The sequence below is a fragment of the Pristiophorus japonicus genome, chromosome 3 (assembly GCF_044704955.1).
Source record: "Pristiophorus japonicus isolate sPriJap1 chromosome 3, sPriJap1.hap1, whole genome shotgun sequence".
In the NCBI taxonomy this organism is placed as follows: domain Eukaryota; kingdom Metazoa; phylum Chordata; class Chondrichthyes; family Pristiophoridae; genus Pristiophorus; species Pristiophorus japonicus.
The window spans coordinates 114,333,879-114,350,442 of NC_091979.1; the positions used below are offsets into that span (position 1 = coordinate 114,333,879).

General features: G+C 45.5%; 1 protein-coding gene across 1 annotated transcript in view; it reads left to right on the forward strand.

Moving 5' to 3' along the window:
- Positions 1-16,564, forward strand: part of LOC139259846 (ferroportin-like) — a 205,597-nt gene that overhangs the window by 895 nt on the left and 188,138 nt on the right. The window lies entirely within an intron of this gene.

The following is a 16,564-nucleotide window of genomic DNA, read 5'->3' on the forward strand; positions in this document are numbered from 1 at the left end:
GTTCCTTCATTGTTGCTGGGTCAAAATCCTGGAACTCCCTCCCTAATAGCACTGTGGGAGTACCTTCATCCCACTGACTGCAGCAGTTCAAGAAGGTGGCTCACCACCACAATCTCAAGGGAAATTAGGGATAGGCAATAAATGCTGGCCTTGCCAGCGACGCCCACATCCCAGGAACGAATAAAAAAAAAAATGTAAAATTGAGGTTTAAACATTTCTGTACTAAAATGTCAATGAGCATTAGGTGGGCCTGTAGATTTCCCTATCCCATATTTCAGCTATTGACCACACCTCTGACCCCTGCAGCCTCTCTGCTTAATCAGTATCTCCTGGTTCATACAGATTTTTTGCCTCCCTTCAGCCCTGTCTGCCATTTCAGGTGGGCAAAGTAACCAGACCAGACAGGATACAATCTAAAATCCTTAGGGAGATGAGGGTAGAAATTGTAGAGGCCTCGGAATTTATATTTCAGGGCTCTTTTGAGGGCAGACCCATATTTAAAAAGGGTGACAAAGTTAATCTGAATAATTATAGACCAGTTAACAACTGTGGCAGAGAATATTTTAGAGTCTTTAATTATAAGATGAAATTAGTAAGTATCTAAATAAAGAGAAAATAGTTAGAAGTAGACAACATGCATTTCAAAAGGGACAATTGTGCTTGACAAACCTAATAGAATTATTCGAGGAAGTATCAGATGGGGAAAATGCAGTAGATGTAGTGTACATGGACTTTAGGAAAGCCTTTGACAAGGTATAACGGTAGATTATTAGAGACCATTAAGGGGTATGGAATCGAAGGATAGTAAACTGGATTAAAGATTAATTTAGGAGGGAGAAAACAGAGTAGGAGTTAAGAGCATATTTTCAGAGTGGTTAGAAGCGGTCCAATGTTTGGCTCCCGTGGGGCATTTTCCCTCGCAGGGCAGCAAGGGGTTGCCGCCGGGCGGTAAGGGGTCGGCGCGTGCCCAACAACGGGTTGGAGCATTGGGCGGGGTGCAAACACTGGGTGCGGCGGAAACCTGTTTCTGCCGCCCCCAGTCAGGGGGCAATTCCCCATTGGTCAGACTATCCACCTGCTCCCAGTTGGAAAGGCCTTACCGCTGTGTTAAGAGGCCTTAAAAAAGAAAAGGGGGCAATTTCCCCCCTGAAGGCTTTAGTCTGGGTACAATTCAGATTCATTAGGATGCTGTCTAATGTGAGGATAAAGATAGATTTGAAAGTTTTTTTCATTAGAACAATGCAGATTGTGGGGTAATATAGAAGTGTTTAAAGTTATGAAAGAATGGGATAGGGTAAATAGAAGCAGACTGTTTCCCATAGTTGGTTCCATGGCTCAGTTGGTAGTATTCTCACCTGAGTCAGAAAGTTGTAGGTTCAAGTCCCACTCCAGAGACTTGAGCACAAAGATCTTGGCTGACACTCCAGTGCAGTATTAAAGGAGTGCTGCACTTTCAGAAGTGCCACCTTTCGCATGAGATGTTAAACCGAGCCCGATCTGCTCTCTCAGGTGGACGTAAAAGATCCCATGGCGCTATTTTGAAGAAGAGCAGGGGAGTTATTCCCAGTGTCTTGGTGAATATTTATTCTTCAATCATCATCACCTTAAAAAAAAAACAGATTATCTCGTTGCTGTTTGTGGGAGCTTACTGTGTGCAAATTGGTTGTCGCGTTTCCTACATTACAGCAATGACTACAGTTCAAAAAGTATTTCATTGGCTGTAAAACACTTTGGGACGTCCGGTGGTCGTGAAAGGTGCTATATAAATGCAAGTATTTACTTTATAGTTAAAGGGTCAAGAATGAAAATCCACATATACAAGATTAAATCCAAGAGATTTAGAAAATAACAGGATAAACTTCTTCACACTGTGTTGCGGAATTATAATTACAAGGGTAGTGGTTGAGGTAGAAACTATGATGAAGGGAGAAAGTGATATAGGAACAGGGTGGGTACATGTTATTAGAACTATTTACTCACATGGAGGGTAAACACCAACACAAGTTAGGCTGAATGGCCTGCTTTCATGTTGTAACTTTTATGTATTTATATGAGCGACAAAGACACATATAAAACCCTAACAGAAAACTATAAATTTAGTGTTTGCCAAGATCTCTTCGAAACTTATAAGCCAGTACTGCCAGCAGTACTTCAAACTGGAGCACTCCCCCTTCCATCACAGTTGAAGGACAACCAAGAATTTACCATTGAGCCAAATCCCACATTTCATCTCCCAGTTCTGCCAAATCTAGGGTTCCCCCTTCACAGTGATGCAGACTAACTGCCAAACTCCAGAATCGCCAGCTCTGCCACATCCCAGAAACATCCTCCCAAGTGTTAACAAAGCCCATCATTTCCCTCAGTGCCCCCCAGTGCTATTATACCCCATCTTTCCTAGTACTGCTAAATACCAGGCAGTAGAATTTTGCTGGAGTTCTCTGGATCTCCCACCGTAACTTTAGTAGAAGATCAGCAGAAACCCTGGAGAAATGGCATACCTGGCCAATTACACCATTTCTCCAGGATTTTTGCTGAAGTTACAGCTTGAGATCAGAAGTACCCCGAGATACCTACCTCCAGCTTTTACATCTTTCATACCATCTTGTGTATCCTGAACTTGAAGTTCTAATCAAGAGAAATTAAATGCATAGATAAAGGAATATATAGAAAATAAAGACCACTCATTTACAGTTTTCAGAGTCTATTAGAAATTATGCTATTAAGGTTTCCTTTCTTGAGTGTTTCATTCAATTTTAAGAGTTTATACGCATATCCATTTTGGCAACAGTACATTAACTGGTTACAAGTTTGACTGTTCGAACATAAAAACATAGAAAATAGGTACAGGAGTAGGCCCTTCGAGCCTGCACCACCATTCAATATTACTGTGTTCCTAACACAGATGAGAGAGCACACAGGGAGGTTAAAAGAACAGTGAGGAACAGGCCTTAGGGACCGACTTATATACAGTGCTCCAAAGGGATGCTGGGATCCCTTGGGACTTCAGGGGATGCGCTCCCTGGTGGCGGAACATGGGAGTGCATGCTTTACAGATAGACATCACTCCCTCCACCCCCACCCTGCCAAAGTCAAAGTGAAAACTATTTACAAGGTGAGGCGTTCGGGAGCCTTTCTTTCCCTGGTGGGCCGCCTCGGTACAAATGTCTGTTCTGGTGTGCTGGCTGTGCCCTCGCTGGGCTGGCGTGTTGTTGGCCCTGCAGGGCTGCTAAGTGAGCCTGGCCTTGCTGGGCTGTTGGGCGTGATGGGTTCACTTTCCTGGACCGGCGTGTTGTGGGCTCGAAAAAGGTGGTGTCTGCTGTGGGTTGTTCAGGGTAGTCTGAACTGCAGCCTCGTTTGGTCCAGGTGCTTTCGGCAAATTTGTCCATTGTCTAGTTTGACGACAAACACCCGATTCCCTTCTTTAGCTATCACCGTGCCTGCGATCCACTTGGGACCATGTCCACAGTTTAGCACATACACAGGGTCATTGAGATCAATTTCGCGTGACAGTGGCGCGACCATCGTTTACATTTTGTTGCTGCCGCCTGCTCTCTACCTCCTCATGCAGGTTGGGGTAAACCAGCGAGAGTCTGGTTTTAAGTGTCCTTTTCATGAATAGCTCAGCCGGGGGCACCCCTGCGAGCGAGTGGGGTCTCGTGCGGTAGCTGAGCAGTACTCGGGACAGGCGGGTTTGGAGTGAGCCTTCTGTGACTCGTTTAAGGCTCTGTGATGGTTTGTACTGCCCGCTCTGCCTGCCCATTGGAGGCTGGTTTAAACGGGGCCGAGGTGACCTGTTTGATCCCATTGTGGGTCATGAATTCTTTAAATTCGGCACTGGTGAAATATGGCCCTTTGTCACTGACCAGTATGTCAGGCAGGCCGTGGGTGGCAAACATGGCCCTCAGGCTTTCAATAGTGGCGGTGCTGCCTGACATTATTTCACATTCAATCCATTTTGAAAAAGCATCCACCACCACCAGGAACATTTAACCGAGAAACGGGCCCGCATAGTCGACATGGATCCTCGACCATGGTCTGGAGGGCCAGGACCACAAACATTTGGCACGTTGCTCAACTGAGCACATACGCTGCATTGCCGTACACAGGACTCATTAAGTCAGAGTCGATAGAGGGCCACCACACGTGGAATCTGGCTATCGCTTTCATCATTACTATACCCGGGTATGTGCTGTGAAGATCCGAGATGAATGTCTCCCTGCCCTTTTTTGGTAACACTATGCGGTTACCCCACAACAGGCAGTCTGCCTGAATGGACAGCTTGTTCTTTCGCCACTGGAACGGCTTGATTAGCTCTTGCATTTCAATGGGGATGCTGGCCCAGCTCCCATGCAGTACACAGTTTTTTATTAGGGACAGCAGAGGATCTTGGCTGGTCAAAGTCCTAATCTGGCGGGCCGTGACAGGTGATTTATCATTTTCAAACGCTTCCATGACCATCAACAAGTCTGTGGGCTGTGCCACCATCAAGTTTGCAGGCTGCGCCATTTCCACCCCCATGGTGGGCAATGGTAGTCGACTGAGAGCATCCGCACAGTTCTCAGTGCCTGGCCTGTGGCGGATGGTATAGTTATACGTTGATAACGCGAGTGCCCATCTTTTGTATGTGGGCTGAGGCATTAGTATTTATCCCGTTGTTTTCAGCGAACAGGGATATGAGGGGCTTGTGATCGGTTTCCAGCTCAAATTTGAGGCCAAACAGGTACTGATGCATTTTCTTTACCCCGAACACACACGCTAATGCCTCTTTCTCAATCATGCTGTTGGCCCTCTCGGCTTTAGACAAGCTCCTGGAAGCATAGGCGACAGGTTGCAATTTCCCTGCAACGTTAGCTTGTTGCAATACACACCCGACTCCGTACAACAACGCGTCACATGCTAGCACAAGTCTTTTACACGGGTTATACAATACAAGCAGCTTATTGGTGCATAAAACGTTTCTGGCTTTCTCAAAAGTAATTACTTTTTTTTTCCCCATAGCCAGTTCTCACTTTTGCGCAATAACATATGTAGGGGCTCTAAAAGGGTGCTTAACCCCGGTAGGAAGTTACCAAAATAGTTGAGGAGTCCCAGGAACGATCGCAGCTCCATGACGTTCTGTGACCTGGGCGCGTTCCTGATAGCCTCTGTCTTGGCGTCTGTGGGCCGAATGCCGTCCGCCGCGATCTTTCTCCCCAAAAACTCCACTTCTGTTGTCATGAAGACGCATTTTGACCTCTTCAGCCGCAGCCCGACACGATCCAGTCGCTGGAGGACCTCCTCCAGGTTTTGTAGGTGGTCAGCGGTGTCCCGATCCGTGACCAATATGTCGTCCTGAAAGACCACCATGTGCGGTACCGACTTGAGTAGGCTCTCCATGTTTCTCTGGACGATCGCTGCAACCGACCGAATTCCAAACGGGCATCTGTTGTAGATGAACAGTCCCTTGTGCATGTTGATGCAGGTGAGGCCCTTCGAAGACTCCTCCAGCTCCTGCGTCATGTAGGCCGAAGTCAGGTCGAGCTTGGCTCCTGCCAGTGTCGCAAATAGGTCGTCTGCCTTAGGTAGCGGGTATTGGTCCTGTCGCGAGAAACAATTAATAGTTACTTTATAATCGCCGCAAATCCTGACCGTGCCATCACTTGAGTACTGGAACGATCAGGCTGGCCCACTCGCTGAATTCCACCGGGAAGATGATGCCCTCGCGTTGCAGCCTGTCCAGCTCTATTTCCACACTCTCCCTCATCATGTGAGGTACCGCTTGTGCCTTGTGTGAATGGGTCATGCCTCTGGGATCCAGTGGATCGCACCTTCGCCCCGGAAAAGTTTCCAATGCCTGGCTCAAAACGGGAACGAAATTTGTTAAGAACCTGAGTACATGAGGCCTCATTGACATGTGATAGCGCTCGGATGTTATCCCAGTTCCAACGGATTTTGCCCAGCCAGCTCCTTCCAAGCAGTGTGGGGCCATTGCCCAGGATAATCCAGAGTGGCAGTTCGTGCACCGTGCCCTCATAGGTGACCTTGACCATGTCACTGCCCAGGACAGTGATAAGCTCTTTGGTGTATGTTCTCAGTTTCATGTGGATGGGGCTCAGGGCTGGTCTGAATGCCTTGTTGCACCACAGTCTCTCAAACATCTTTTTATTCATGATGGATTGGCTAGTGCCAGTGTCCAGTTCCATGGCTACGGGTAAACCATTCAATTTTACGTTTAGCATTATAGGTGGACATTTCGTCTCAAATGTGTGCACCTCGTGTACTTCAGCATCTTCCTCCCCTCCGAGGCTTGAAATTGCTTTGATCCACCATGGACCGATCTTCCTCTGCCACGTGGTGGTTAGCAGGTTTTGCAAAGCTTGCAATTCGTTTGCAAGCTCGTTGGAGGTGCCCCATTATGCCACATCTTTTGCAAATGTACCCTTTGAAGCGGCATGAATAGGCTGAATGGAAGCCGCCACAACGCCAACAAGGTGTGAATTGCCTTGCATTCAACCTTTATTGTGGTCTTAGTCATCTGGGTCACCTGAGGCCTGCAGTTGCAGACTCGTGGGTTCTGCTCGCAAACACAGTGTGCTGAGAGATTTGTTTGGTGTTATCACTGGTGGACATAAACGCCTATGTTATCGCAATGGCCTTACTAAGGGTTGGTGTCTCTGCAGTCAAGTTTTCGTAGGATGGTCTCGTGGCCAATGCCTAGTACAAACAAATCTCTGAGCATTTGCTCCAGGTAGCCATCAAACTCACATTGTCCTGCAAGTCGCCTTAGCTCGGCGATGTAGCTCGACACTTCCTGACCTTCAGATTGCTGGCACGTGTAGAACTGATACCTCGCCATCAGCACGCTCTCCCTCTGGTTAATATGCTCCCGAACCAGTGTACACAGCTCCTCATACGACTTATCTGTGGGTTTCACCAGAGCCAGAAGATTCTTCATGAGGCTGTAGGTCTGTGCCCCGCAGACTGTGAGGAGGACCGCTCTCCTTTTTGCAGTGCTTCCTTTTCCGTCCAGCTTGTTGGCTACAAAGTACTGGTCTAACCATTCCATGTAGGCTTCCCAGTCCTCGCCCTCCGAGAACTTCTCCAGGATGCCCACAGTTTGCTGCATCTTTGCGCTGGATTCGTATTCTCGTCGGCAGTTATTGTGTTTCTAACATAGATGAGACTGCACACAGGAAGGTTAAAGTAACAGTGACCTCAGTCTTTATTAAAACACTCCAGAGTGAGGAACAGGCCTTAGGGGCTGGCTCACATACAGTGCTCCCAAGGGATGCTGGGATCCCTTGGGACTTCAGGGGATGCGCTCCCTGGTGGCGGAACATGGGAGTGCATGCTTTACAGATACACAACAAATCGGATCATGGCTGATCATGCAACTTCAGTACCCTATTCGTGCTTTCTCTCCATTCCCCTTGATCTCTTTAGCCGTTAGAAACATAGAACATAGATGCAGGAGTAGGCCATTCGGCCCTTCGAGCTTGCACCGCCATTCAATAAGATCATGACTGATCATTCCCTCAGTACCCCTTTCCTGCTTTCTCTCCATACCTCTTGATCCCCTTAGCCATAAGGGCCATATCTAACTCCCTCTTGAATATACAATTCTCTGTGTGGCAGGAAATTCCATAGGTTAACAACTCTGAGTCAAGAAGTTTCTTCTCATATCAGTTCTAAATGGCGTACCCCTCATCCTAAGATTATGTCCCCTGGTTCTGGACTTCCGCAACATCGGGAACATTCTTCCCGCATCTAACCTGTCCAGTCCCGTCAGAATCTTATACGTTTCTATGAGATCCCCTCTTGTCCTTCTAAACTCCAGTGAATAAAGGCCCAGCTGATCCAGTCTCTCCTCATATGACAGTCCAACCACCCCTGGAATCAGTCTGATGAACCTTCGCTGCACTCCTTCAATAGCAAAAACGTCCTTCCTCAGATTAGGAGACCAAAACTGAACACAGTATTCCAGGTGAGGCCTCACTAAGGCTCTGTACAACTGCAGTAAGACCTCGCTGCTCCTGTATTCAAATTCCCTAGCTATGAAGGCCAACATACCATTTGCTTTCTTCACTGCCTGCTGTACCTGCGTGCCCACTTTCAGTGACTGATGAACCATGACCCCCAGGTCTCGTTGCACCTCCCCTTTTCCTAATCGCCGCCATGCAGATATTCTACCTTCGTGTTTATGCCCCCAAAGTGGATAACCTCACATTTATCCACATGATACTGCATCTGCCATGCATTTGCCCACTCACCTAACCTGTCCAAGTCACCCTGCAGCGTCTTAGCATCCTCCTCACAGCTCATACTGCCACCCTGCTTAATGTCATCTGCAAACTTGGAGATATTATATTCAATTCATTTGTCCCAATCATTAATGTAAATAGCTGGGGACCCAGCACTGAACCTTGCGGTACCTCACTAGTCACTGCCTGCCATTCTGAAAAGGACCTGTTTATTCCTACTCTTTGGTTCCTGTCTGCCAACCAGTTCTCTGTTCACGTCAATACATTACCCCCAATCCCATGTGCTTTAATTTTGCACACTAATCTCTTGTGTGGGAACTTGTCAAAAGCCTTTTGAAAGCCCAAATACACCACATCCACTGGTTCTCCCTTGTCCACTCTACTAGTTACATCCTCAAAAAAATTCTAGAAGATTTGTCAAGCATGATTTCTCTTTCATAAATCCGTGCTGACTTGGACTGATCCTGTCATTGCTTTCCAAATGTGCTGCTATTACGTCTTTGATAATTGATTCCAACATTTTTCCTACTACCGATGTCGGGCTAACCGGCCTATAATCCCCTGTTTTCTCTCTCCTTTTTTAAAAAGTAGGGTTACATTAGCTATCCTCCAATCCATAGGAACTGATTCAGAGTCTGTAGAATGTTGGAAAATGACCACCAAAGCGTCCACTATTTCTACGACCACTTCCTTCAGTACTCTGGGATGCATCCCAATCAGGCCCTGGGGATTTATCAGCCTTCAATCCCATCAATTTCCCCAACACAATTTCCTGACTCATAAGGATTTCCTTCAGTTCCTCCTTCTCGCTAGACCCTCAGTCCCCTAGTATTTCCGGAAGGCTATTTGTGTCTTCCTTCATGAAGATGGAACCAAAGTTCAACTAGTCTGCCATTTCTTTGTTCCCCATTATAAATTCACCTGATTCTGACTGCAAGGGACTACATTTGTCTTCACTAATCGTTTTGTCTTCACATATCTATAGAAGCTTTTGCAGTCAGCTTTTATGTTCCCTGCAAGCTTACACTCATACTCTATTTTCTTCCTCTGCTGAATTCTAAATTTCTCCCAGTCCTCAGATTTGCTGCTTTTTCTGGCCAATTTATATGCCTTTTCCTTGGATTTAACACTATCCCTAATTTCCCTTGTTAGCCACGGTTGAGCCACCTTCCCCGTTTTATTTTTACTCCAGACAGGGATGTACAATTGTTGAAGTTCATCCATGTGATCTTCAAATGTTTGCCATTGCCTATCCACCATCAACCCATTAAGTATCATTTGCCAGTCTATCCTAGCCAATTCACGTCTCATACCATCGAAGTTACCTTTCTTTAAGTTCAGGACCCTATTCTCTGAATTAACTGTGTCACTCTCCATCTTAATGAAAAATTCTACCATATTATGGTCGCTCTTCCCCAAGGGGCCTCGCATAACAAGATGGCTAATTAATCCTCTCTCATTACACAAGACCCAGTCTAGGATGGCCTCCTCTCTAGTTGGTTCCTTGACATATTGGTCTGGAAAACCATCCCTTATACACTCCAGTAAATCCTCCTGCACCGTATTGCTACCGTTTTGTTGCAGTTTAGTACATAGTACAACCATGTACTAAACTGTAGCATGAACTGGGTTGGGAACTGAATATCCAAGGATATTCGATATTTAGGAAGGACAGGCAAAAAGGAAGAGCGGTGGTGTGGTGTTGTTAGTAAAGGATGAAATCAGAGCAATAATGAGGGGATATTGGCTCAGAAAATCAAAATGTAGAATCAGTCTGGGTGGAGCTAAGGAGCACCAAGGGGCAGAAAACACTGGTGGGAGTTGTCTATAGGCCTCCAAACAGTAGTGGTAGTGTCGGGGACTGCATCAAACTGGAAATTAGAGATGCATGTAGCAAGGGTACTGCAGTAAGCGTAGGTGACTTTAATCTACATGTAGACTGGCCAAACCAAATTAGTAATAATACTGTGACAGATGAATTCCTAGAGTGTGTACGAGATTGTTTTTTAGACCAGTATGTTGAGGAGCCTACTGGGGAACAGGCTATCCTAGATTGGGTATTGTGCCATGAGAAGGGGTTAATTAACAGTCTTGTGTGGGGTTCTTCAGGGAAGAGTGACCATAACATGATTGAATTCTTTATTAAGATGGAAAGTGAAGTCGTCCAATTCGAAACAAGGATTCTAAATCTAAACAAAGGAACCGACAAAGGTATGAGGAATGAATTGGCTATGATAGATTGGGAAGATTCATTAAAAGGCATGATGGTGGAAAGGCAATGGTTAATATTTAAGGAACGAATGCATGAATTGCAACAGTTATACATTCTTATCTGGCGTAAAAACACAAGGAAAAGTGGCCCAACCATGGCTAACAAAAGAAATTAAGGATAGTATTCGATCCAAAGAGGAGTTATACAAAGTTGCCAGAAAATGTAGCAAGCCTGAGGATTCAGCAAAAAAGGACCAATAGATTGATTTAAGAGGGGAAAAATAGAGGTATGAATGTCAACTTGCAAAGAACATAAACGACTGCAAAAGTTTCTACAAGTACATAAAAAGAAAAAGATTAGTGAAGACAAATGTAGGTCCTTTACATACAGAAACTGGAGAATTTGTAATGAGGAACAATGAAATGTTAGAACAATTGAATAAATACTTTGGTTCTGTCTTCACGTAAGAGGACACAAATAACGTCCCAGAAATGCTAGAGAACCCAAGGGTCTAGTGAGCAAGAGGATTTAAAAGAAATGATTATTAGTAAGAAAAGAGTGCTGGAGAAATTAATGGGACTGAAGGCCGATAAATCCCCAGGGCCTGATGATCTGCATCCCAGAGTACTCAGAGGTAGCCATGGAAATAGTAGATGCATTGGTTATCATCTTTCAAAATTCTGTCGATTATGGAACAGTTCCTGCAGATTGGAGGTTGGCAAATGTAACCCCACTATTTAAAAAAGGATGGAAAGAGAAAATGAGGAACTACAGACCGGTTAGCCTGATATCAGTAGTAGGGAAAATAGAAACCTAGAAATTTACAGTACAGAAGGAGGCCATTTCGTGTTCATGCCGGCTGACAAAGAGCCGCACGGCCCTTGGTCAGCAGCCTTGAAGGTTACATGTAAACCTATGAACAATGACAAAAAGGCAAAGAGCACCCAGCCCAACCAGTCCACTTCACACCACTGTGACACCCCTTATACTGAAATATTCTGTACTCCACCCCAACCTGAGTCAAGTGATCTCCTGGGAGAGGCAAAAGCCAGATTAAAAACCCAGGACAGGAAAATGCTGGAGTCTATTATAAAGGATGTGAATTTAAAATTCAGCAGAGGAAGACTAAGGGTTTAATTAGGAGGGGGAAAATAGAGTATGAAAGTAAGCTTGCAGGGAACATATAAACTGACTGCAAAAGCTTCTACAGATACGTGAAGAGAAAAGATTAGTGAAGACTAATGTAAGTCCTTTGCAGTCAGAATCAGGGGAATTCATAATGGGGAACAAGGAAATGGCAGACCAATTGAACAAATTGGTTCTGTCTTCACTAAGGAAGACACGAATAACCTACCAAAAATACTAGGGGACTGAGGAACTAGTGAGAAGGGGGAACTGAGGGAAATCCTTACTAGTCAGGAAATGGTGTTAGGGAAATTGAAGGGACTGAAGGCTGATAAATCCCCAAGGCCGGATAGTCTGCATTCCAGAGTACTTAAGGAAGTGGCCCTAGAAATAGTGGATGCATTGTTAATTTTCCATTGGTGGTCATTTTCCAACATGCCATGGACTCTAGTTCAGTTCCTATGGACTGGAGGGTAGCTAATGTAACCCCACTTTTTAAAAAAGGAGGGAGAGAGAAAACAAGGAATTACAGACCGGTTAGCCTGACATCGGTGGTGGGGAAAATGCTGGAATCAGTTATTAAAGATGTTGGAATCAATCATTAAGGATGAAATAGCAGCGCATTTGAAAAGCAGTGACCGGATCAGTCCAAGTCAGCATGGATTTATGAAAGGGAAATCATGCTTGACAAATCTTCTGGAATTTTTTGAGGATGTAACTAGTAGAGTGGACAAGGGAGAACCAGTGGATGTGATGTATTTGGACTTTCAAAAGGCTTTTGACAAGGTCCCACATAAGAGATTAGTGTGCAAAATTAAGGCACATGGTATTGGGGGTAATGTATTGACGTGGATAGAGAACTGGTTGGCAGACAGGAAGCAAAGAGTGGGAATAAACGGGTCCTTTTCAGAATAGCAGGCAGTGACTAGTGGGGTGCCGCAAGGTTCAGTGCTGGGACCCCAGCTATTTACAATATACATTAATGATTTAGACAAAGGAATTTAAAGTAATATCTCCAAGTTTGCAGATGACACTAAGCTGGGTGGCAGTGTGAGCTGTGAGGAGGATGCTAGGAGGCTGCAGGGGGACTTGGACAGGTTAGGTGAATGGGCAAATGCATGGCAGATGCAGTATAATGTGGATAATTGTGACGTTATCCACTTTGGTGGCAAAAACAGGAAGGCAGATTATTATCTGAATGGTGACAGATTAGGAAAAGGGGAGATACAACGAGGCCTGGGTGTCATGATACATCAGTCATTGAAGGTAGGCATGCAGGTATAGCAGGCAGTAAAGAAAGCAAATGGCATGCTGGCCTTCATAGCGAAGGGATTTGAGTATAGGAGTAGGGAGGTCTTACTGCAGTTGTACAGGGCCTTGGTGAGACCACACCTTGAGTATTGTGTGCAGTTTTGGTCTCCTAATCTGAGGAAGGACATTCTTGCTATTGAGGGAGTGCAGCGAAGGTTCACCAGACTGATTCCCGGGATGGCAGGACTGACATATGAAGAAAGACTGGATTGACTAGGCGTATATTCACTGGAATTTAGAAGAATGAGGGGATCTCATAGAAACATATAAAATTCTGACGAGACTGGACAGGTTAGATGCAGGAAGAATGTTCCCGATTTTGGGGAAGTCTAGAACCAGGGGTCACAGTCTAAGGATAAGGGGTAAGTCATTTAGGATCAAGCTGAGGAGAAACTTCTTCACTCAGAGAATTGTGAACCTGTGGAATTCTCTACCGACAGAAAGTTGTTGAGGCCAGTTCATTAGATATATTCAAAAAGGAATTAAATGTGGCCCTTTCAGCTAAAGGGATCAAGGGGTATGGAGAGAAAGCAGGAATGGGGTACTGAAGGTGCATGATCAGCCATGATCATATTGAATGGTGGTGCATGCTCGAAGGGCCAAATGGCCTACTCCTGCACCTACTTTCTATGTTTCTATGATAACTGCACACTTGGATAATATTAACGGGATCAAACAAAGTCAACATGGATTTATGAAAGGAAAATCATGTTTGACAAACCTACTGGAGTTTTTTGAGGATGTAACTGATAGAATAGATAAGGGAGAACCAGTGGATGTAGTGTATTTGGATTTTCAGAAGGCCTTTGATAAAGTCCCACATAAGAGGTTAGTGTGCAAAATAAAAGCACATAAGATTGGGGGTAATGTATTGGCATGGATTGAAAATTGATTGACAGGAAACAGAGAGAAGGAATAAACGGGTCTTTTTCGGGGTGGCGGGCAGTGTCTAGTGGGGTACCACAGGGATCAGTGCTTGGGCCCCAGCTATTCACACTATATATAAATGATTTGGATGAGGGAACCAAATGTAATATTTCCAAGTGGGGTTGTGAGGAGGATGCAAAGACGCCGCAAGGTGATTTAGATAGGTTGAGTGAGTGGGCAGATACACGGCAGATGCAGTATAACGTGGATAAATGTGAAGTTATCCACTTTGGTAGGAAAAACATAAGGACAAAGTATTATTTAAATGGTGATGGCTTGGGAAGTGTCAATATACAGAGGGGCCTGGATGCCCTTGTACACCAGTCATTGAAAGCAAGCATGCAAGTGCAGCAAGCAGTTAGCAATGCAAATGGTATGTTGGCCTTCATTGCAAAAGGATTTGAGTATAGGAGCAAGGATGTTGTATTACAGTTATACCATCGTCATCATCATAGGCAGTCCCTTGGAATTGAGGAAGACTTACTTCCACTCTTAACATGAGTACAGTCCAATACAAGAACCACAGTCTCTGTCACAGATGGGACTGATAGTCGTTGGGTGGGTGGGACTGGTTTGCCGCACGCTCTTTCCGCTGCCTGCGCTTGTTTACTGCATGCTCTCGGCGACGAGACTCAAGGTGCTCAGCGCCCTCCCGAATGCACTTCCTCTACTTAGGGCGGTCTTTGGCCAGGGACTCCCAGGTGTCAGTGGGGATGTTGCACTTTATCAGGGAGGCTTTGAGGGTGTCCTTGTAATGTTTCCGCAATTATACAGGGCCTTGGTGAGACCGCACCTGGCGAATTGTGTGCAGTTTTGGTCTCCTTACCTAAGAAAGGATATACTTGCCATAGAGCAAGTGCAGCGAAGGTTCATCAGACTGATTCCTGTGAAGGCAGGACTGTCGTATGAGGAGAGATTGGGTCGACTAGGCCTGTATTCACTAGAGTTTAGAAAAATGAGAGGGGATCTCATTGAAATGTATAAAATTCTGACTGGGTTGGATAGACTGGATGTGGGGAAGATGTTTCCCCTGGCTGGGAAGTCTAAAACAAAGGGTCACAGTCTCAGGCTACCGGGTAGGGAATTTAGGACTGAGATGAGGAGAATTTTTTTTCACTCAGTGGGTGGTGAACCTGTGGAATTCTCTATCCAGAAGGCTGTGGAGGCCAAGTCACTGAATATATATAAGAGGGAGATAGATAGATTTCTAAAAACAGAAGGCATCAGTGGGTATGGGGAAAAGGCGGGAGTGTGGTGTTGAGATAGAGGATCAGCCATGATCATATTGAATAGCGGTGCAGACTCGAAGAGCCGAATGGCCTACTCCTGTTCCTATTTTCTATGTTTCTATAAAATAACATGAATAATAAGTAGAGTATCCCAACATTCAAGCTGGAATTTTACTGATGCTGCGAGTGTGGGTTTGGAGGCAGGCCTGCTATCAAAATGGTCGTGATTGACAGTGAGGCAGAAGTCCACTCTAAACCCACTTCCTTGTAAGTTTCCAAAGTGCCGGGTCCTGCTGCGGATTGCAGACCCGGCACTAGGCAGCGGATCAGGCAATTGTGATAGTTAACAAGGTGCTTAAACCTATTTAAGTAGCATTTTACCAGCTCCAAAGGATTTTACCAAGTTTCTAACGAGCTTCACGTCCCCCGAGGAACACGTCCGGTAAGTGTGTTGGGTTCTCAATGACTCTCCATTGCTTTGACTTGTTGACAGCTGCAGAAGTGGTATAAAAGCTACCATTTTACAGCTGTTCACTTTCCAATCTCAGAAGCTGAAGCCTTCATTATTTAGACGACACTTTTGAGCTGTATGCAGTTTGGAAGTATTTGCAGTGAACTTTATATCCACTGTCACCTCCTTGGAGCATCCTCTCTCTCCATTGATAGATCGCTTCTGTCATCTCAACTTCAGCTGCCATCTATTCCATCAGCATCAGTGCCCTTGAGAAAATCTCACCTTGGTCCTCAAAATCCCGCCACAATCAGCCCCAACACCAACATCACTAAACACGCCAGCATCATCACCAACAATACCAAACTTCTTCGCAATCACCTGATGCATCAACACCTGACCACATTGCTGCCTGGGACACCAGGGATGGCCTCACCATAGCCACATTTACTTCACAACGCTATACACCCTGGCTGCCACATGATGTGCCAGGTTGGCACCACCACACACCAAGACCATAAAGCATCCCTGCAATGTCCAAGCCATTTCTTTCACACTCATCACCATTGTGAGGGGTACCCTTATGTCTCACCATTCACTACAACTCATTAAGCCACTTCCAAAGGTTCACACAAATCTGTCCGAGAACGCAAATGAAAGATTTCAATGTTTGACAGTACATTAACAGAAACTCGACATGAACATTGGCGAAAAGACCCAATTGCCTACCCTTGTGTGTTGGTTGTTGATATGATTGGACAAGGATGAGGGTGAGTGTGAGGGGTGGCTAGTGAGATGGGGATGTGATAATGTAGATAGAGAGGGAGGTGCAAGGCAAGTTGGTGTGAGTAAGGATGTGCAGGAGTAGGGTAAGGAAGAGTGATGGGGATGTGATGAGTGGCACAGCAGGATGAGGTTGAGCGGCTATGCAGTAACGTTTCGTGATCTATTGAGATCATTGAAAGGCTTGTGCCACTGCAGGCAGCTACTCCTGATGACATTCCTGCTTGTGCCCTCCTGTGCAATGTACAACCAGGCTGCATTGGTATCCTGGGGAGGTCTCTTACGC